This window comes from Lissotriton vulgaris, unplaced genomic scaffold, assembly GCF_964263255.1.
Source record: "Lissotriton vulgaris unplaced genomic scaffold, aLisVul1.2 SCAFFOLD_1086, whole genome shotgun sequence".
NCBI classification, from domain to species: domain Eukaryota; kingdom Metazoa; phylum Chordata; class Amphibia; order Caudata; family Salamandridae; genus Lissotriton; species Lissotriton vulgaris.
In genome coordinates, this window is record NW_028252565.1 from 736,221 (window position 1) to 758,368 (window position 22,148).

Below are 22,148 nucleotides of genomic sequence, written 5' to 3' on the forward strand. Positions count from 1 at the left end.
TTGGAGGCATTTAATGTTCGAGCAAAAACGGCTGATTTTCGACAAAAGAGATAACACCCCCCATTACATCATGCTTCAGAAATGTGGAAAATGGTCCGTTTTCAAATGTTTTATTTTTGAACGTCAGTTCACATTTGTAGGTGGATCATCAGTGTTAGAGCTAAAATTAGCATGTTTAAAGTGATTTTCATGCTTCCAGGGGCCCTAAACACAAGATTTATGGAATGGTTAAAAGTGCATGAAAATGGCCAATTTGCTCACTCTGAGTTCTCAGAAAGGGTTTCTTCACCCCGGGAAGTTAATGAAATACCATTTGGAGGCATTTATTGTTCGAGCAAAAACGGCTGATTTTCGACAAAAGAGATAACACCCCCCTATTACGTCATGCTTCAGAAATGTGGAAAATGGTCCGTTTTCAAATGTTTTATTTTTGAACATCAGTTCACATTTGTAGGTGGATCATCAGTGTTAGAGCTAAAATTAGCATGTTTAAAGTGATTTTCATGCTTCCAGGGGCCCTAAACACAAGATTTATGGAATGGTTAAAAGTGCATGAAAATGGCCAATTTACTCACTCTGAGTTCTCAAAAAGGGTTTCTTCACCCCGGGAAGTGAATTAAATACTATTTGGAGGCATTTAATGTTTGAGGAAAAACGGCTGATTTTCGACAAAAGAGATAACACCTCCCCCTTACGTCATGCTTCAGCAATGTGGAAAATGGTCCGTTTTCAAATGTTTTATTTTTGAACGTCAGTTCACATTTGTAGGTGGATCATCAGTGTTAGAGCTAAAATTAGCATGTTTAAAGTGATTTTCATGCTTCCAGGGGCCCTAAACACAAGATTTATGGAATGGTTAAAAGTGCATGAAAATGGCCAATTTACTCACTCTGAGTTCTCAAAAAGGGTTTCTTCACACCGGGAAGTGAATTAAATACCATTTGGAGGCATTTAATGTTCGAGCAAAAACGGCTGATTTTCGACAAAAGAGATAACACCCCCCCATTACGTCATGCTTCAGAAATGTGGAAAATGGTCCGTTTTCAAATGTTTTATTTTTGAACGTCAGTTCACATTTGTAGGTGGATCATCAGTGTTAGAGCTAAAATTAGCATGTTTAAAGTGATTTTCATGCTTCCAGGGGCTCGGGAAGTGAATTAAATACCATTTGGAGGCATTTAATGTTCAAGCAAAAACGGCTGATTTTCGACAAAAGAGATAACACCCCCCCATTACGTCATGCTTCAGAAATGTGGAAAATGGTCCGTTTTCAAATGTTTTATTTTTGAACGTCAGTTCACATTTGTAGGTGGATCATCAGTGTTAGAGCTAAAATTAGCATGTTTAAAGTGATTTTCATGCTTCCAGGGGCCCTAAACACAAGATTTATGGAATGGTTAAAAGTGCATGAAAATGGCCAATTTACTCACTCTGAGTTCTCAAAAAGGGTTTCTTCACCCCGGGAAGTAAATTAAATACTATTTGGAGGCATTTAATGTTCGAGCAAAAACGGCTGATTTCCGACAAAAGAGATAACACCCCCCCATTACGTCATGCTTCAGAAATGTGGAAAATGGTCTGTTTTCAAATGTTTTATTTTTGAACGTCAGTTCACATTTGTAGGTGGATCATCAGTGTTAGAGCTAAAATTAGCATGTTTATAGTGATTTTCATGCTTCCAGGGGCCCTAAACACAAGATTTATGGAATGGTTAAAAGTGCATGAAAATGGCCAATTTACTCACTCTGAGTTCTCAAAAAGGGTTTCTTCACCCCGGGAAGTGAATTAAATACCATTTGGAGGCATTTAATGTTCGAGCAAAAACGGCTGATTTTCGACAAAAGAGATAACACCCCCCATTATGTCATGCTTCAGAAATGTGGAAAATGGTCCGTTTTCAAATGTTTTATTTTTGAACGTCAGTTCACATTTGTAGGTGGATCATCAGTGTTAGAGCTAAAATGAGCATGTTTAAAGTTATTTTCATGCTTCCAGGGGCTCGGGAAGTGAATTAAATACCATTTGGAGGCATTTAATGTTCGAGCAAAAACGGCTGATTTTCGACAAAAGAGATAACACCCCACCATTACATCATGCTTCAGAAATGTGGAAAATGGTCCGTTTTCAAATGTTTTATTTTTGAACGTCAGTTCACATTTGTAGGTAGATCATCAGTGTTAGAGCTAAAATTAGTATGTTTAAAGTGATGTTCATGCTTCCAGGGGCCCTAAACACAAGATTTATGGAATGGTTAAAAGTGCATGAAAATGGCCAATTTGCTCACTCTGAGTTCTCAGAAAGGGTTTCTTCACCCCGGGAAGTTAATGAAATACCATTTGGAGGCATTTAATGTTCGAGCAAAAACGGCTGATTTTCGACAAAAGAGATAACACCCCCCTATTACGTCATGCTTCAGAAATGTGGAAAATGGTCCGTTTTCAAATGTTTTATTTTTGAACATCAGTTCACATTTGTAGGTGGATCATCAGTGTTAGAGCTAAAATTAGCATGTTTAAAGTGATTTTCATGCTTCCAGGGGCCCTAAACACAAGATTTATGGAATGGTTAAAAGTGCATGAAAATGGCCAATTTACTCACTCTGAGTTCTCAAAAAGGGTTTCTTCACCCCGGGAAGTGAATTAAATACTATTTGGAGGCATTTAATGTTTGAGGAAAAACGGCTGATTTTCGACAAAAGAGATAACACCTCCCCCTTACGTCATGCTTCAGCAATGTGGAAAATGGTCCGTTTTCAAATGTTTTATTTTTGAACGTCAGTTCACATTTGTAGGTGGATCATCAGTGTTAGAGCTAAAATTAGCATGTTTAAAGTGATTTTCATGCTTCCAGGGGCCCTAAACACAAGATTTATGGAATGGTTAAAAGTGCATGAAAATGGCCAATTTACTCACTCTGAGTTCTCAAAAAGGGTTTCTTCACACCGGGAAGTGAATTAAATACCATTTGGAGGCATTTAATGTTCGAGCAAAAACGGCTGATTTTCGACAAAAGAGATAACACCCCCCCATTACGTCATGCTTCAGAAATGTGGAAAATGGTCCGTTTTCAAATGTTTTATTTTTGAACGTCAGTTCACATTTGTAGGTGGATCATCAGTGTTAGAGCTAAAATTAGCATGTTTAAAGTGATTTTCATGCTTCCAGGGGCTCGGGAAGTGAATTAAATACCATTTGGAGGCATTTAATGTTCAAGCAAAAACGGCTGATTTTCGACAAAAGAGATAACACCCCCCCATTACGTCATGCTTCAGAAATGTGGAAAATGGTCCGTTTTCAAATGTTTTATTTTTGAACGTCAGTTCACATTTGTAGGTGGATCATCAGTGTTAGAGCTAAAATTAGCATGTTTAAAGTGATTTTCATGCTTCCAGGGGCCCTAAACACAAGATTTATGGAATGGTTAAAAGTGCATGAAAATGGCCAATTTACTCACTCTGAGTTCTCAAAAAGGGTTTCTTCACCCCGGGAAGTAAATTAAATACTATTTGGAGGCATTTAATGTTCGAGCAAAAACGGCTGATTTCCGACAAAAGAGATAACACCCCCCCATTACGTCATGCTTCAGAAATGTGGAAAATGGTCTGTTTTCAAATGTTTTATTTTTGAACGTCAGTTCACATTTGTAGGTGGATCATCAGTGTTAGAGCTAAAATTAGCATGTTTATAGTGATTTTCATGCTTCCAGGGGCCCTAAACACAAGATTTATGGAATGGTTAAAAGTGCATGAAAATGGCCAATTTACTCACTCTGAGTTCTCAAAAAGGGTTTCTTCACCCCGGGAAGTGAATTAAATACCATTTGGAGGCATTTAATGTTCGAGCAAAAACGGCTGATTTTCGACAAAAGAGATAACACCCCCCATTATGTCATGCTTCAGAAATGTGGAAAATGGTCCGTTTTCAAATGTTTTATTTTTGAACGTCAGTTCACATTTGTAGGTGGATCATCAGTGTTAGAGCTAAAATGAGCATGTTTAAAGTTATTTTCATGCTTCCAGGGGCTCGGGAAGTGAATTAAATACCATTTGGAGGCATTTAATGTTCGAGCAAAAACGGCTGATTTTCGACAAAAGAGATAACACCCCACCATTACATCATGCTTCAGAAATGTGGAAAATGGTCCGTTTTCAAATGTTTTATTTTTGAACGTCAGTTCACATTTGTAGGTAGATCATCAGTGTTAGAGCTAAAATTAGTATGTTTAAAGTGATGTTCATGCTTCCAGGGGCCCTAAACACAAGATTTATGGAATGGTTAAAAGTGCATGAAAATGGCCAATTTGCTCACTCTGAGTTCTCAGAAAGGGTTTCTTCACCCCGGGAAGTTAATGAAATACCATTTGGAGGCATTTAATGTTCGAGCAAAAACGGCTGATTTTCGACAAAAGAGATAACACCCCCCTATTACGTCATGCTTCAGAAATGTGGAAAATGGTCTGTTTTCAAATGTTTTATTTTTGAACGTCAGTTCACATTTGTAGGTGGATCATCAGTGTTAGAGCTAAAATTAGCATGTTTAAAGTGATTTTCATGCTTCCAGGGGCCCTAAACACAAGATTTATGGAATGGTTAAAAGTGCATGAAAATGGCCAATTTACTCACTCTGAGTTCTCAAAAAGGGTTTCTTCACCCCGGGAAGTGAATTAAATACTATTTGGAGGCATTTAATGTTTGAGCAAAAACGGCTGATTTTCGACAAAAGAGATAACACCTCCCCCATTACGTCATGCTTCAGCAATGTGGAAAATGGTCCGTTTTCAAATGTTTTATTTTTGAACGTCAGTTCACATTTGTAGGTGGATCATCAGTGTTAGAGCTAAAATTAGCATGTTTAAAGTGATTTTCATGCTTCCAGGGGCCCTAAACACAAGATTTATGGAATGGTTAAAAGTGCATGAAAATGGCCAATTTACTCACTCTGAGTTCTCAAAAAGGGTTTCTTCACCCCGGGAAGTGAATTAAATACTATTTGGAGGCATTTAATGTTTGAGCAAAAACGGCTGATTTTCGACAAAAGAGATAACACCTCCCCCATTACGTCATGCTTCAGCAATGTGGAAAATGGTCCGTTTTCAAATGTTTTATTTTTGAACGTCAGTTCACATTTGTAGGTGGATCATCAGTGTTAGAGCTAAAATTAGCATGTTTAAAGTGATTTTCATGCTTCCAGGGGCCCTAAACACAAGATTTATGGAATGGTTAAAAGTGCATGAAAATGGCCAATTTACTCACTCTGAGTTCTCAAAAAGGGTTTCTTCACACCGGGAAGTGAATTAAATACCATTTGGAGGCATTTAATGTTCGAGCAAAAACGGCTGATTTTCGACAAAAGAGATAACACCTCCCCATTACGTCATGCTTCAGAAATGTGGAAAATGGTCCGTTTTCAAATGTTTTATTTTTGAACGTCAGTTCACATTTGTAGGTGGATCATCAGTGTTAGAGCTAAAATTAGCATGTTTAAAGTGATTTTCATGCTTCCAGGGGCTCGGGAAGTGAATTAAATACCATTTGGAGGCATTTAATGTTCAAGCAAAAACGGCTGATTTTCGACAAAAGAGATAACACCCCCCCATTACGTCATGCTTCAGAAATGTGGAAAATGGTCCGTTTTCAAATGTTTTATTTTTGAACGTCAGTTCACATTTGTAGGTGGATCATCAGTGTTAGAGCTAAAATTAGCATGTTTAAAGTGATTTTCATGCTTCCAGGGGCCCTAAACACAAGATTTATGGAATGGTTAAAAGTGCATGAAAATGGCCAATTTACTCACTCTGAGTTCTCAAAAAGGGTTTCTTCACCCCGGGAAGTTAATTAAATACCATTTGGAGGCATTTAATGTTTGAGCAAAAACGGCTGATTTTCGACAAAAGAGATAACACCCCCCATTACGTCATGCTTCAAAAATGTGGAAAATGGTCCATTTTCAAATGTTTTATTTTTGAACGTCAGTTCACATTTGTAGGTGGATCATCAGTGTTAGAGCTAAAATTAGCATGTTTAAAGTGATTTTCATGCTTCCAGGGGCCCTAAACACAAGATTAATGGAATGGTTAAAAGTGCATGAAAATGGCCAATTTACTCACTCTGAGTTCTCAAAATGGGTTTCTTCACCACGGGAAGTGAATTAAATACTATTTGGAGGCATTTATTGTTCAAGCAAAAACAGCTGATTTTCGACAAAAGAGATAACACCCCCCCATTACGTCATGCTTCAGAAATGTGGAAAATAGTCCGTTTTCAAATGTTTTATTTTTGAACGTCAGTTCACATTTGTAGGTGGATCATCAGTGTTAGAGCTAAAATTAGCATGTTTAAAGTGATTTTCATGCTTCCAGGTTCCCTTAACACAAGATTTATGGAATGGTTAAAAGTGCATGAAAATGGCCAATTTACTCACTCTGAGTTCTCAAAATGGGTTTCTTCACCACGGGAAGTGAATTAAATACTATTTGGAGGCATTTATTGTTCAAGCAAAAACAGCTGATTTTCGACAAAAGAGATAACACCCCCCCATTACGTCATGCTTCAGAAATGTGGAAAATAGTCCGTTTTCAAATGTTTTATTTTTGAACGTCAGTTCACATTTGTAGGTGGATCATCAGTGTTAGAGCTAAAATTAGCATGTTTGAAGTGATTTTCATGCTTCCAGGGGCTCGGGAAGTGAATGAAATACCATTTGGAGGCATTTAATGTTCAAGCAAAAACAGCAGATTTTCAACAAAAGAGATAACACCCCCCCATTACGTCATGCTTCAGAAATGTGGAAAATAGTCCGTTTTCAAATGTTTTATTTTTGAACGTCAGTTCACATTTGTAGGTGGATCATCAGTGTTAGAGCTAAAATTATCATGTTTAAAGTGATTTTCATGCTTCCAGGGGCCCTAAACACAAGATTTATGGAATGGTTAAAAGTGCATGAAAATGGCCAATTTACTCACTCTGAGTTCTCAAAAAGGGTTTCTTCACCCCGGGAAGGTAATTAAATACCATTTGGAGGCATTTAATGTTCGAGCAAAAACGGCTGATTTTCGACAAAAGAGATAACACCCCCCCCCATTACGTCATGCTTCAGAAATGTGGAAAATGGTCCGTTTTCAAATGTTTTATTTGTGAACGTCAGTTCACATTTGTAGGTGGATCATCAGTGTTTGAGCTAAAATTATCATGTTTAAAGTGATTTTCATGCTTCCAGGGGCTCGGGAAGTGAATTAAATACCATTTGGATGCATTTAATGTTCAAGCAAAAACAGCAGATTTTCGACAAAAGAGATAACACCCCCCCATTACGTCATGCTTCAGAAATGTGGAAAATGGTCCGTTTTCAAATGTTTTATTTTTGAACATCAGTTCACATTTGTAGGTGGATCATCAGTGTTAGAGCTTAAATTAGCATGTTTAAAGTGATTTTCATGCTTCCAGGGGCTTGGGAAGTGAATTAAATACCATTTGGAGGCATTTAATGTTCAAGCAAAAACGGCTGATTTTCGACAAAAGAGATAACACCCCCCATTACGTCATGCTTCAGAAATGTGGAAAATGGTCCGTTTTCAAATGTTTTATTTTTGAACGTCAGTTCACATTTGTAGGTGGATCATCAGTGTTAGAGCTAAAATTAGCATGTTTAAAGTGATTTTCATGCTTCCAGGGGCCCTAAACACAAGATTTATGGAATGGTTAAAAGTGCATGAAAATGGCCAATTTACTCACTCTGAGTTCTCAAAAAGGGTTTCTTCACCCCGGGAAGTGAATTAAATACCATTTGGAGGCATTTAATGTTCGAGCAAAAACGGCTGATTTTCGACAAAAGAGATAACACCCCCCCATTACGTCATGCTTCAGAAATGTGGAAAATGGTCCGTTTTCAAATGTTTTATTTTTGAACGTCAGTTCATGTTTGTAGGTGGATCATCAGTGTTAGAGCTAAAATTAGCATGTTTAAAATGATTTTCATGCTTCCAGGGGCTCGGGAAGTGAATTAAATACCATTTGGAGGCATTTAATGTTCAAGCAAAAACGGCTGATTTTCGACAAAAGAGATAACACCCCCCTATTACGTCATGCTTCAGAAATGTGGAAAATGGTCCGTTTTCAAATGTTTTATTTTTGAACGTCAGTTCACATTTGTAGGTGGATCATCAGTGTTAGAGCTAAAATTAGCATGTTTAAAGTGATTTTCATGCTTCCAGGGGCTCGGGAAGTGAATTAAATACCATTTGGAGGCATTTAATGTTCAAGCAAAAACGGCTGATTTTCGACAAAAGAGATAACACCACCCCATTACATCATGCTTCAGAAATGTGGAAAATGGTCCGTTTTCAAATGTTTTATTTTTGAACGTCAGTTCACATTTGTAGGTGGATCATCAGTGTTAGAGCTAAAATTAGCATGTTTAAAGTGATTTTCATGCTTCCAGGGGCCCTAAACACAAGATTTATGGAATGGTTAAAAGTGCATGAAAATGGCCAATTTGCTCACTCTGAGTTCTCAAAAAGGGTTTCTTCACCCCGGGAAGTTAATTAAATACCATTTGGAGGCATTTAATGTTCGAGCAAAAACGGCTGATTTTCGACAAAAGAGATAACACCCCCCTATTACGTCATGCTTCAGAAATGTGGAAAATGGTCCGTTTTCAAATGTTTTATTTTTGAACGTCAGTTCACATTTGTAGGTGGATCATCAGTGTTAGAGCTAAAATTAGCATGTTTAAAGTGATTTTCATGCTTCCAGGGGCCCTAAACACAAGATTTATGGAATGGTTAAAAGTGCATGAAAATAGCCAATGTACTCACTCTGAGTTCTCAAAAAGGGTTTCTTCACCCCGGGAAGTGAATTAAATACCATTTGGAGGCATTTAATGTTCGAGCAAAAACGGCTGATTTTCGACAAAAGAGATAACACCCCCCATTACGTCATGCTTCAGAAATGTGGAAAATGGTCCGTTTTCAAATGTTTTATTTTTGAACGTCAGTTCACATTTGTAGGTGGATCGTCAGTGTTAGAGCTAAAATTAGCATGTTTAATGTGATTTTCATGCTTCCAGGGGCTCGGGAAGTGAATTAAATACCATTTGGAGGCATTTAATGTTCGAGCAAAAATGGCTGATTTTCGACAAAAGAGATAACACCCCCCCATTACGTCATGCTTCAGAAATGTGGAAAATGGTCCGTTTTCAAATGTTTTATTTTTGAACGTCAGTTCACATTTGTAGGTGGATCATCAGTGTTAGAGCTAAAATTAGCATGTTAAAGTGATTTTCATGCTTCCAGGGGCCCTAAACACAAGATTTATGGAATGGTTAAAAGTGCATGAAAATGGCCAATTTACTCACTCTGAGTTCTCAAAAAGGGTTTCTTCACCCCGGGAAGGTAATTAAATACCATTTGGAGGCATTTAATGTTCGAGCAAAAACGGCTGATTTTCGACAAAAGAGATAACACCCCCCCATTACGTCATGCTTCAGAAATGTAGAAAATGGTCCGTTTTCAAATGTTTTATTTTTGAACGTCAGTTCACATTTGTAGGTGGATCATCAGTGTTAGAGCTAAAATTATCATGTTTAAAGTGATTTTCATGCTTCCAGGGGCTCGGGAAGTGAATTAAATACCATTTGGATGCATTTAATGTTCAAGCAAAAACGGCTGATTTTCGACAAAAGAGATAACACCCCCCCATTACGTCATGCTTCAGAAATGTGGAAAATGGTCCGTTTTCAAATGTTTTATTTTTGAACGTCAGTTCACATTTGTAGGTGGATCATCAGTGTTAGAGCTTAAATTAGCATGTTTCATGTGATTTTCATGCTTCCAGGGGCTCGGGAAGTGAATTAAATACCATTTGGAGGCATTTAATGTTCAAGCAAAAACGGCTGATTTTCGACAAAAGAGATAACACCCCCCATTATGTCATGCTTCAGAAATGTGGAAAATGGTCCGTTTTCAAATGTTTTATTTTTGAACGTCAGTTCACATTTGTAGGTGGATCATCAGTGTTAGAGCTTAAATTAGCATGTTTCATGTGATTTTCATGCTTCCAGGGGCTCGGGAAGTGAATTAAATACCATTTGGAGGCATTTAATGTTCAAGCAAAAACGGCTGATTTTCGACAAAAGAGATAACACCCCCCATTACGTCATGCTTCAGAAATGTGGAAAATGGTCCGTTTTCAAATGTTTTATTTTTGAACGTCAGTTCACATTTGTAGGTGGATCATCAGTGTTAGAGCTAAAATTAGCATGTTTATAGTGATTTTCATGCTTCCAGGGGCCCTAAACACAAGATTTATGGAATGGTTAAAAGTGCATGACAATGGCCAATTTACTCACTCTGAGTTCTCAAAAAGGGTTTCCTCACCCCGGGAAGTGAATTAAATACCATTTGGAGGCATTTAATGTTCAAGCAAAAATGGCTGATTTTCGACAAAAGAGATAACACCCCCCCAATACGTCATGCTTCAGAAATGTGGAAAATGGTCCGTTTTCAAATGTTTTATTTTTGAACGTCAGTTCACATTTGTAGGTGGATCATCAGTGTTAGAGCTTAAATTAGCATGTTTAATGTGATTTTCATGCTTCCAGGGGCTCGGGAAGTGAATTAAATACCATTTGGAGGCATTTAATGTTCAAGCAAAAACGGCTGATTTTCGGCAAAAGAGATAACACCCCCCATTACGTCATGCTTCAGAAATGTGGAAAATGGTCCGTTTTCAAATGTTTTATTTTTGAATGTCAGTTCACATTTGTAGGTGGATCATCAGTGTTAGAGCTAAAATTAGCATGTTTATAGTGATTTTCATGCTTCCAGGGGCCCTAAACACAAGATTTATGGAATGGTTAAAAGTGCATGAAAATGGCCAATTTACTCACTCTGAGTTCTCAAAAAGGGTTTCTTCACCCCGGGAAGTGAATTAAATACCATTTGGAGGCATTTAATGTTCAAGCAAAAACGGCTGATTTTCGACAAAAGAGATAACACCCCCCTATTACGTCATGCTTCAGAAATGTGGAAAATGGTCCGTTTTCAAATGTTTTATTTTTGAACGTCAGTTCACATTTGTAGGTGGATCATCAGTGTTAGAGCTAAAATTAGCATGTTTAAAGTGATTTTCATGCTTCCAGGGGCTCGGGAAGTGAATTAAATACCATTTGGAGGCATTTAATGTTCAAGCAAAAACGGCTGATTTTCGACAAAAGAGATAACACCACCCCATTACATCATGCTTCAGAAATGTGGAAAATGGTCCGTTTTCAAATGTTTTATTTTTGAACGTCAGTTCACATTTGTAGGTGGATCATCAGTGTTAGAGCTAAAATTAGCATGTTTAAAGTGATTTTCATGCTTCCAGGGGCCCTAAACACAAGATTTATGGAATGGTTAAAAGTGCATGAAAATGGCCAATTTGCTCACTCTGAGTTCTCAAAAAGGGTTTCTTCACCCCGGGAAGTTAATTAAATACCATTTGGAGGCATTTAATGTTCGAGCAAAAACGGCTGATTTTCGACAAAAGAGATAGCACCCCCCTATTACGTCATGCTTCAGAAATGTGGAAAATGGTCCGTTTTCAAATGTTTTATTTTTGAACGTCAGTTCACATTTGTAGGTGGATCATCAGTGTTAGAGCTAAAATTAGCATGTTTAAAGTGATTTTCATGCTTCCAGGGGCCCTAAACACAAGATTTATGGAATGGTTAAAAGTGCATGAAAATAGCCAATGTACTCACTCTGAGTTCTCAAAAAGGGTTTCTTCACCCCGGGAAGTGAATTAAATACCATTTGGAGGCATTTAATGTTCGAGCAAAAACGGCTGATTTTCGACAAAAGAGATAACACCCCCCATTACGTCATGCTTCAGAAATGTGGAAAATGGTCCGTTTTCAAATGTTTTATTTTTGAACGTCAGTTCACATTTGTAGGTGGATCGTCAGTGTTAGAGCTAAAATTAGCATGTTTAATGTGATTTTCATGCTTCCAGGGGCTCGGGAAGTGAATTAAATACCATTTGGAGGCATTTAATGTTCGAGCAAAAATGGCTGATTTTCGACAAAAGAGATAACACCCCCCCATTACGTCATGCTTCAGAAATGTGGAAAATGGTCCGTTTTCAAATGTTTTATTTTTGAACGTCAGTTCACATTTGTAGGTGGATCATCAGTGTTAGAGCTAAAATTAGCATGTTAAAGTGATTTTCATGCTTCCAGGGGCCCTAAACACAAGATTTATGGAATGGTTAAAAGTGCATGAAAATGGCCAATTTACTCACTCTGAGTTCTCAAAAAGGGTTTCTTCACCCCGGGAAGGTAATTAAATACCATTTGGAGGCATTTAATGTTCGAGCAAAAACGGCTGATTTTCGACAAAAGAGATAACACCCCCCCATTACGTCATGCTTCAGAAATGTAGAAAATGGTCCGTTTTCAAATGTTTTATTTTTGAACGTCAGTTCACATTTGTAGGTGGATCATCAGTGTTAGAGCTAAAATTATCATGTTTAAAGTGATTTTCATGCTTCCAGGGGCTCGGGAAGTGAATTAAATACCATTTGGATGCATTTAATGTTCAAGCAAAAACGGCTGATTTTCGACAAAAGAGATAACACCCCCCCATTACGTCATGCTTCAGAAATGTGGAAAATGGTCCGTTTTCAAATGTTTTATTTTTGAACGTCAGTTCACATTTGTAGGTGGATCATCAGTGTTAGAGCTTAAATTAGCATGTTTCATGTGATTTTCATGCTTCCAGGGGCTCGGGAAGTGAATTAAATACCATTTGGAGGCATTTAATGTTCAAGCAAAAACGGCTGATTTTCGACAAAAGAGATAACACCCCCCATTACGTCATGCTTCAGAAATGTGGAAAATGGTCCGTTTTCAAATGTTTTATTTTTGAACGTCAGTTCACATTTGTAGGTGGATCATCAGTGTTAGAGCTTAAATTAGCATGTTTCATGTGATTTTCATGCTTCCAGGGGCTCGGGAAGTGAATTAAATACCATTTGGAGGCATTTAATGTTCAAGCAAAAACGGCTGATTTTCGACAAAAGAGATAACACCCCCCATTACGTCATGCTTCAGAAATGTGGAAAATGGTCCGTTTTCAAATGTTTTATTTTTGAACGTCAGTTCACATTTGTAGGTGGATCATCAGTGTTAGAGCTAAAATTAGCATGTTTATAGTGATTTTCATGCTTCCAGGGGCCCTAAACACAAGATTTATGGAATGGTTAAAAGTGCATGAAAATGGCCAATTTACTCACTCTGAGTTCTCAAAAAGGGTTTCCTCACCCCGGGAAGTGAATTAAATACCATTTGGAGGCATTTAATGTTCGAGCAAAAATGGCTGATTTTCGACAAAAGAGATAACACCCCCCCAATACGTCATGCTTCAGAAATGTGGAAAATGGTCCGTTTTCAAATGTTTTATTTTTGAACGTCAGTTCACATTTGTAGGTGGATCATCAGTGTTAGAGCTTAAATTAGCATGTTTAATGTGATTTTCATGCTTCCAGGGGCTCGGGAAGTGAATTAAATACCATTTGGAGGCATTTAATGTTCAAGCAAAAACGGCTGATTTTCGACAAAAGAGATAACACCCCCCATTACGTCATGCTTCAGAAATGTGGAAAATGGTCCGTTTTCAAATGTTTTATTTTTGAACGTCAGTTCACATTTGTAGATGGATCATCAGTGTTAGAGCTAAAATTAGCATGTTTATAGTGATTTTCATGCTTCCAGGGGCCCTAAACACAAGATTTATGGAATGGTTAAAAGTGCATGAAAATGGCCAATTTACTCACTCTGAGTTCTCAAAAAGGGTTTCTTCACCCCGGGAAGTGAATTAAATACCATTTGGAGGCATTTAATGTTCGAGCAAAAACGGCTGATTTTCGACAAAAGAGATAACACCCCCCCATTACGTCATGCTTCAGAAATGTGGAAAATGGTCCGTTTTCAAATGTTTTATTTTTGAACGTCAGTTCACATTTGTAGGTGGATCATCAGTGTTAGAGCTAAAATTAGCATGTTTAAAGTGATTTTCATGCTTCCAGGGGCTCGGGAAGTGAATTAAATACCATTTGGAGGCATTTAATGTTCAAGCAAAAACGGCTGATTTTCGACAAAAGAGATAACACCCCCCCATTACGTCATGCTTCAGAAATGTGGAAAATGGTCCGTTTTCAAATGTTTTATTTTTGAACGTCAGTTCACATTTGTAGGTGGATCATCAGTGTTAGAGCTAAAATTAGCATGTTTAAAGTGATTTTCATGCTTCCAGGGGCCCTAAACACAAGATTTATGGAATGGTTAAAAGTGCATGAAAATGGCCAATTTACTCACTCTGAGTTCTCAAAAAGGGTTTCTTCACCCCGGGAAGTTAATTAAATACCATTTGGAGGCATTTAATGTTCGAGCAAAAACGGCTGATTTTCGACAAAAGAGATAACACCCCCCCATTACGTCATGCTTCAGAAATGTGGAAAATGGTCCGTTTTCAAATGTTTTATTTTTGAACGTCAGTTCATATTTGTAGGTGGATCATCAGTGTTAGAGCTAAAATTAGCATGCTTAAAGTGATTTTCATGCTTCCAGGGGCTCGGGAAGTGAATTAAATACCATTTGGAGGCATTTAATGTTCAAGCAAAAACGGCTGATTTTCGACAAAAGCCATAACACCCCCCTATTATGTCATGCTTCAGAAATGTGGAAAATGGTCCGTTTTCAAATGTTTTATTTTTGAACGTCAGTTCACATTTGTAGGTGGATCATCAGTGTTAGAGCTAAAATTAGCATGTTTAAAGTGATTTTCATGCTTCCAGGGGCTCGGGAAGTGAATTAAATACCATTTGGAGGCATTTAATGTTCAAGCAAAAACGGCTGATTTTCGACAAAAGAGATAACACCACCCCATTACATCATGCTTCAGAAATGTGGAAAATGGTCCGTTTTCAAATGTTTTATTTTTGAACGTCAGTTCACATTTGTAGGTGGATCATCAGTGTTAGAGCTAAAATTAGCATGTTTAAAGTGATTTTCATGCTTCCAGGGGCCCTAAACACAAGATCTATGGTATGGTTAAAAGTGCATGAAAATGGCCAATTTGCTCACTCTGAGTTCTCAAAAAGGGTTTCTTCACCCCGGGAAGTTAATTAAATACCATTTGGAGGCATTTAATGTTCGAGCAAAAACGGCTGATTTTCGACAAAAGAGATAACACCCCCCTATTACGTCATGCTTCAGAAATGTGGAAAATGGTCCGTTTTCAAATGTTTTATTTTTGAACGTCAGTTCACATTTGTAGGTGGATCATCAGTGTTAGAGCTAAAATTAGCATGTTTAAAGTGATTTTCATGCTTCCAGGGGCCCTAAACACAAGATTTATGGAATGGTTAAAAGTGCATGAAAATGGCCAATTTACTCACTCTGAGTTCTCAAAAAGGGTTTCTTCACCCCGGGAAGGTAATTAAATACCATTTGGAGGCATTTAATGTTCGAGCAAAAACGGCTGATTTTCGACAAAAGAGATAACACCCCCCCATTACGTCATGCTTCAGAAATGTAGAAAATGGTCCGTTTTCAAATGTTTTATTTTTGAACGTCAGTTCACATTTGTAGGTGGATCATCAGTGTTAGAGCTAAAATTATCATGTTTAAAGTGATTTTCATGCTTCCAGGGGCTCGGGAAGTGAATTAAATACCATTTGGATGCATTTAATGTTCAAGCAAAAACGGCTGATTTTCGACAAAAGAGATAACACACCCCCATTACGTCATGCTTCAGAAATGTGGAAAATGGTCCGTTTTCAAATGTTTTATTTTTGAACGTCAGTTCACATTTGTAGGTGGATCATCAGTGTTAGAGCTTAAATTAGCATGTTTCATGTGATTTTCATGCTTCCAGGGGCTCGGGAAGTGAATTAAATACCATTTGGAGGCATTTAATGTTCAAGCAAAAACGGCTGATTTTCGACAAAAGAGATAACACCCCCCATTACGTCATGCTTCAGAAATGTGGAAAATGGTCCGTTTTCAAATGTTTTATTTTTGAACGTCAGTTCACATTTGTAGGTGGATCATCAGTGTTAGAGCTTAAATTAGCATGTTTCATGTGATTTTCATGCTTCCAGGGGCTCGGGAAGTGAATTAAATACCATTTGGAGGCATTTAATGTTCAAGCAAAAACGGCTGATTTTCGACAAAAGAGATAACACCCCCCATTACGTCATGCTTCAGAAATGTGGAAAATGGTCCGTTTTCAAATGTTTTATTTTTGAACGTCAGTTCACATTTGTAGGTGGATCATCAGTGTTAGAGCTAAAATTAGCATGTTTATAGTGATTTTCATGCTTCCAGGGGCCCTAAACACAAGATTTATGGAATGGTTAAAAGTGCATGAAAATGGCCAATTTACTCACTCTGAGTTCTCAAAAAGGGTTTCCTTACCCCGGGAAGTGAATTAAATACCATTTGGAGGCATTTAATGTTCGAGCAAAAATGGCTGATTTTCGACAAAAGAGATAACACCCCCCCAATACGTCATGCTTCAGAAATGTGGAAAATGGTCCGTTTTCAAATGTTTTATTTTTGAACGTCAGTTCACATTTGTAGGTGGATCATCAGTGTTAGAGCTTAAATTAGCATGTTCAATGTGATTTTCATGCTTCCAGGGGCTCGGGAAGTGAATTAAATACCATTTGGAGGCATTTAATGTTCAAGCAAAAACGGCTGATTTTCGACAAAAGAGATAACACCCCCCATTACGTCATGCTTCAGAAATGTGGAAAATGGTCCGTTTTCAAATGTTTTATTTTTGAACGTCAGTTCACATTTGTAGGTGGATCATCAGTGTTAGAGCTAAAATTAGCATGTTTATAGTGATTTTCATGCTTCCAGGGGCCCTAAACACAAGATTTATGGAATGGTTAAAAGTGCATGAAAATGGCCAATTTACTCACTCTGAGTTCTCAAAAAGGGTTTCCTCACCCCGGGAAGTGAATTAAATACCATTTGGAGGCATTTAATGTTCGAGCAAAAATGGCTGATTTTCGACAAAAGAGATAACACCCCCCCAATACGTCATGCTTCAGAAATGTGGAAAATGGTCCGTTTTCAAATGTTTTATTTTTGAACGTCAGTTCACATTTGTAGGTGGATCATCAGTGTTAGAGCTTAAATTAGCATGTTTAATGTGATTTTCATGCTTCCAGGGGCTCGGGAAGTGAATTAAATACCATTTGGAGGCATTTAATGTTCAAGCAAAAACGGCTGATTTTCGACAAAAGAGATAACACCCCCCATTACGTCATGCTTCAGAAATCTGGAAAATGGTCCGTTTTCAAATGTTTTATTTTTGAACGTCAGTTCACATTTGTAGATGGATCATCAGTGTTAGAGCTAAAATTAGCATGTTTATAGTGATTTTCATGCTTCCAGGGGCCCTAAACACAAGATTTATGGAATGGTTAAAAGTGCATGAAAATGGCCAATTTACTCACTCTGAGTTCTCAAAAAGGGTTTCTTCACCCCGGGAAGTGAATTAAATACCATTTGGAGGCATTTAATGTTCGAGCAAAAACGGCTGATTTTCGACAAAAGAGATAACACCCCCCCATTACGTCATGCTTCAGAAATGTGGAAAATGGTCCGTTTTCAAATGTTTTATTTTTGAACGTCAGTTCACATTTGTAGGTGGATCATCAGTGTTAGAGCTAAAATTAGCATGTTTAAAGTGATTTTCATGCTTCCAGGGGCTCGGGAAGTGAATTAAATACCATTTGGAGGCATTTAATGTTCAAGCAAAAACGGCTGATTTTCGACAAAAGAGATAACACCCCCCCATTACGTCATGCTTCAGAAATGTGGAAAATGGTCCGTTTTCAAATGTTTTATTTTTGAACGTCAGTTCACATTTGTAGGTGGATCATCAGTGTTAGAGCTAAAATTAGCATGTTTAAAGTGATTTTCATGCTTCCAGGGGCCCTAAACACAAGATTTATGGAATGGTTAAAAGTGCATGAAAATGGCCAATTTACTCACTCTGAGTTCTCAAAAAGGGTTTCTTCACCCCGGGAAGTTAATTAAATACCATTTGGAGGCATTTAATGTTCGAGCAAAAACGGCTGATTTTCGACAAAAGAGATAACACCCCCCCATTACGTCATGCTTCAGAAATGTGGAAAATGGTCCGTTTTCAAATGTTTTATTTTTGAACGTCAGTTCATATTTGTAGGTGGATCATCAGTGTTAGAGCTAAAATTAGCATGCTTAAAGTGATTTTCATGCTTCCAGGGGCTCGGGAAGTGAATTAAATACCATTTGGAGGCATTTAATGTTCAAGCAAAAACGGCTGATTTTCGACAAAAGCCATAACACCCCCCTATTATGTCATGCTTCAGAAATGTGGAAAATGGTCCGTTTTCAAATGTTTTATTTTTGAACGTCAGTTCACATTTGTAGGTGGATCATCAGTGTTAGAGCTAAAATTAGCATGTTTAAAGTGATTTTCATGCTTCCAGGGGCTCGGGAAGTGAATTAAATACCATTTGGAGGCATTTAATGTTCAAGCAAAAACGGCTGATTTTCGACAAAAGAGATAACACCACCCCATTACATCATGCTTCAGAAATGTGGAAAATGGTCCGTTTTCAAATGTTTTATTTTTGAACGTCAGTTCACATTTGTAGGTGGATCATCAGTGTTAGAGCTAAAATTAGCATGTTTAAAGTGATTTTCATGCTTCCAGGGGCCCTAAACACAAGATCTATGGTATGGTTAAAAGTGCATGAAAATGGCCAATTTGCTCACTCTGAGTTCTCAAAAAGGGTTTCTTCACCCCGGGAAGTTAATTAAATACCATTTGGAGGCATTTAATGTTCGAGCAAAAACGGCTGATTTTCGACAAAAGAGATAACACCCCCCTATTACGTCATGCTTCAGAAATGTGGAAAATGGTCCGTTTTCAAATGTTTTATTTTTGAACGTCAGTTCACATTTGTAGGTGGATCATCAGTGTTAGAGCTAAAATTAGCATGTTTAAAGTGATTTTCATGCTTCCAGGGGCCCTAAACACAAGATTTATGGAATGGTTAAAAGTGCATGAAAATGGCCAATTTACTCACTCTGAGTTCTCAAAAAGGGTTTCTTCACCCCGGGAAGTGAATTAAATACCATTTGGAGGCATTTAATGTTCGAGCAAAAACGGCTGATTTTCGACAAAAGAGATAACACCCCCCATTACGTCATGCTTCAGAAATGTGGAAAATGGTCCGTTTTCAAATGTTTTATTTTTGAACGTCAGTTCACATTTGTAGGTGGATCATCAGTGTTAGAGCTAAAATTAGCATGTTTAAAGTGATTTTCATGCTTCCAGGGGCTTGGGAAGTGAATTAAATACCATTTGGAGGCATTTAATGTTCAAGCAAAAACGGCTGATTTTCGACAAAAGAGATAACACCCCCCATTACGTCATGCTTCAGAAATGTAGAAAATGGTCCGTTTTCAAATGTTTTATTTTTGAACGTCAGTTCACATTTGTAGGTGGATCATCAGTGTTAGAGCTAAAATTAGCATGTTTATAGTGATTTTCATGCTTCCAGGGGCCCTAAACACAAGATTTATGGAATGGTTAAAAGTGCATGAAAATGGCCAATTTACTCACTCTGAGTTCTCAAAAAGGGTTTCCTCACCCCGGGAAGTGAATTAAATACCATTTGGAGGCATTTAATGTTCAAGCAAAAACAGCAGATTTTCGACAAAAGAGATAACACCCCCCCATTACGTCATGCTTCAGAAATGTGGAAAATGGTCCGTTTTCAAATGTTTTATTTTTGAACATCAGTTCACATTTGTAGGTGGATCATCAGTGTTAGAGCTTAAATTAGCATGTTTAAAGTGATTTTCATGCTTCCAGGGGCTTGGGAAGTGAATTAAATACCATTTGGAGGCATTTAATGTTCAAGCAAAAACGGCTGATTTTCGACAAAAGAGATAACACCCCCCATTACGTCATGCTTCAGAAATGTGGAAAATGGTCCGTTTTCAAATGTTTTATTTTTGAACGTCAGTTCACATTTGTAGGTGGATCATCAGTGTTAGAGCTAAAATTAGCATGTTTAAAGTGATTTTCATGCTTCCAGGGGCCCTAAACACAAGATGTATGGAATGGTTAAAAGTGCATGAAAATGGCCAATTTACTCACTCTGAGTTCTCAAAAAGGGTTTCTTCACCCCGGGAAGTGAATTAAATACCATTTGGAGGCATTTAATGTTCGAGCAAAAACGGCTGATTTTCGACAAAAGAGATAACAACCCCCCATTACGTCATGCTTCAGAAATGTGGAAAATGGTCCGTTTTCAAATGTTTTATTTTTGAACGTCAGTTCATGTTTGTAGGTGGATCATCAGTGTTAGACCTAAAATTAGCATGTTTAAAGTGATTTTCATGCTTCCAGGGGCTCGGGAAGTGAATTAAATACCATTTGGAGGCATTTAATGTTCAAGCAAAAACGGCTGATTTTCGACAAAATAGATAACACCCCCCTATTACGTCATGCTTCAGAAATGTGGAAAATGGTCCGTTTTCAAATGTTTTATTTTTGAACGTCAGTTCACATTTGTAGGTGGATCATCAGTGTTAGAGCTAAAATTAGCATGTTTAAAGTGATTTTCATGCTTCCAGGGGCTCGGGAAGTGAATTAAATACCATTTGGAGGCATTTAATGTTCAAGCAAAAACGGCTGATTTTCGACAAAAGAGATAACACCACCCCATTACATCATGCTTCAGAAATGTGGAAAATGGTCCGTTTTCAAATGTTTCATTTTTGAACGTCAGTTCACATTTGTAGGTGGATCATCAGTGTTAGAGCTAAAATTAGCATGTTTAAAGTGATTTTCATGCTTCCAGGGGCCCTAAACACAAGATTTATGGAATGGTTAAAAGTGCATGAAAATGGCCAATTTGCTCACTCTGAGTTCTCAAAAAGGGTTTCTTCACCCCAGGAAGTTAATTAAATACCATTTGGAGGCATTTAATGTTCGAGCAAAAACGGCTGATTTTCGACAAAAGAGATAACACCCCCCTATTACGTCATGCTTCAGAAATGTGGAAAATGGTCCGTTTTCAAATGTTTTATTTTTGAACGTCAGTTCACATTTGTAGGTGGATCATCAGTGTTAGAGCTAAAATTAGCATGTTTAAAGTGATTTTCATGCTTCCAGGGGCCCTAAACACAAGATTTATGGAATGGTTAAAAGTGCATGAAAATAGCCAATGTACTCACTCTGAGTTCTCAAAAAGGGTTTCTTCACCCCGGGAAGTGAATTAAATACCATTTGGAGGCATTTAATGTTCGAGCAAAAATGGCTGATTTTCGACAAAAGAGATAACACCCCCCATTACGTCATGCTTCAGAAATGTGGAAAATGGTCCGTTTTCAAATGTTTTATTTTTGAACGTCAGTTCACATTTGTAGGTGGATCATCAGTGTTAGAGCTAAAATTAGCATGTTAAAGTGATTTTCATGCTTCCAGGGGCCCTAAACACAAGATTTATGGAATGGTTAAAAGTGCATGAAAATGGCCAATTTACTCACTCTGAGTTCTCAAAAAGGGTTTCTTCACCCCGGGAAGGTAATTAAATACCATTTGGAGGCATTTAATGTTCGAGCAAAAACGGCTGATTTTCGACAAAAGAGATAACACCCCCCCATTACGTCATGCTTCAGAAATGTAGAAAATGGTCCGTTTTCAAATGTTTTATTTTTGAACGTCAGTTCACATTTGTAGGTGGATCATCAGTGTTAGAGCTAAAATTATCATGTTTAAAGTGATTTTCATGCTTCCAGGGGCTCGGGAAGTGAATTAAATACCATTTGGATGCATTTAATGTTCAAGCAAAAACGGCTGATTTTCGACAAAAGAGATAACACACCCCCATTACGTCATGCTTCAGAAATGTGGAAAATGGTCCGTTTTCAAATGTTTTATTTTTGAACGTCAGTTCACATTTGTAGGTGGATCATCAGTGTTAGAGCTTAAATTAGCATGTTTCATGTGATTTTCATGCTTCCAGGGGCTCGGGAAGTGAATTAAATACCATTTGGAGGCATTTAATGTTCAAGCAAAAACGGCTGATTTTC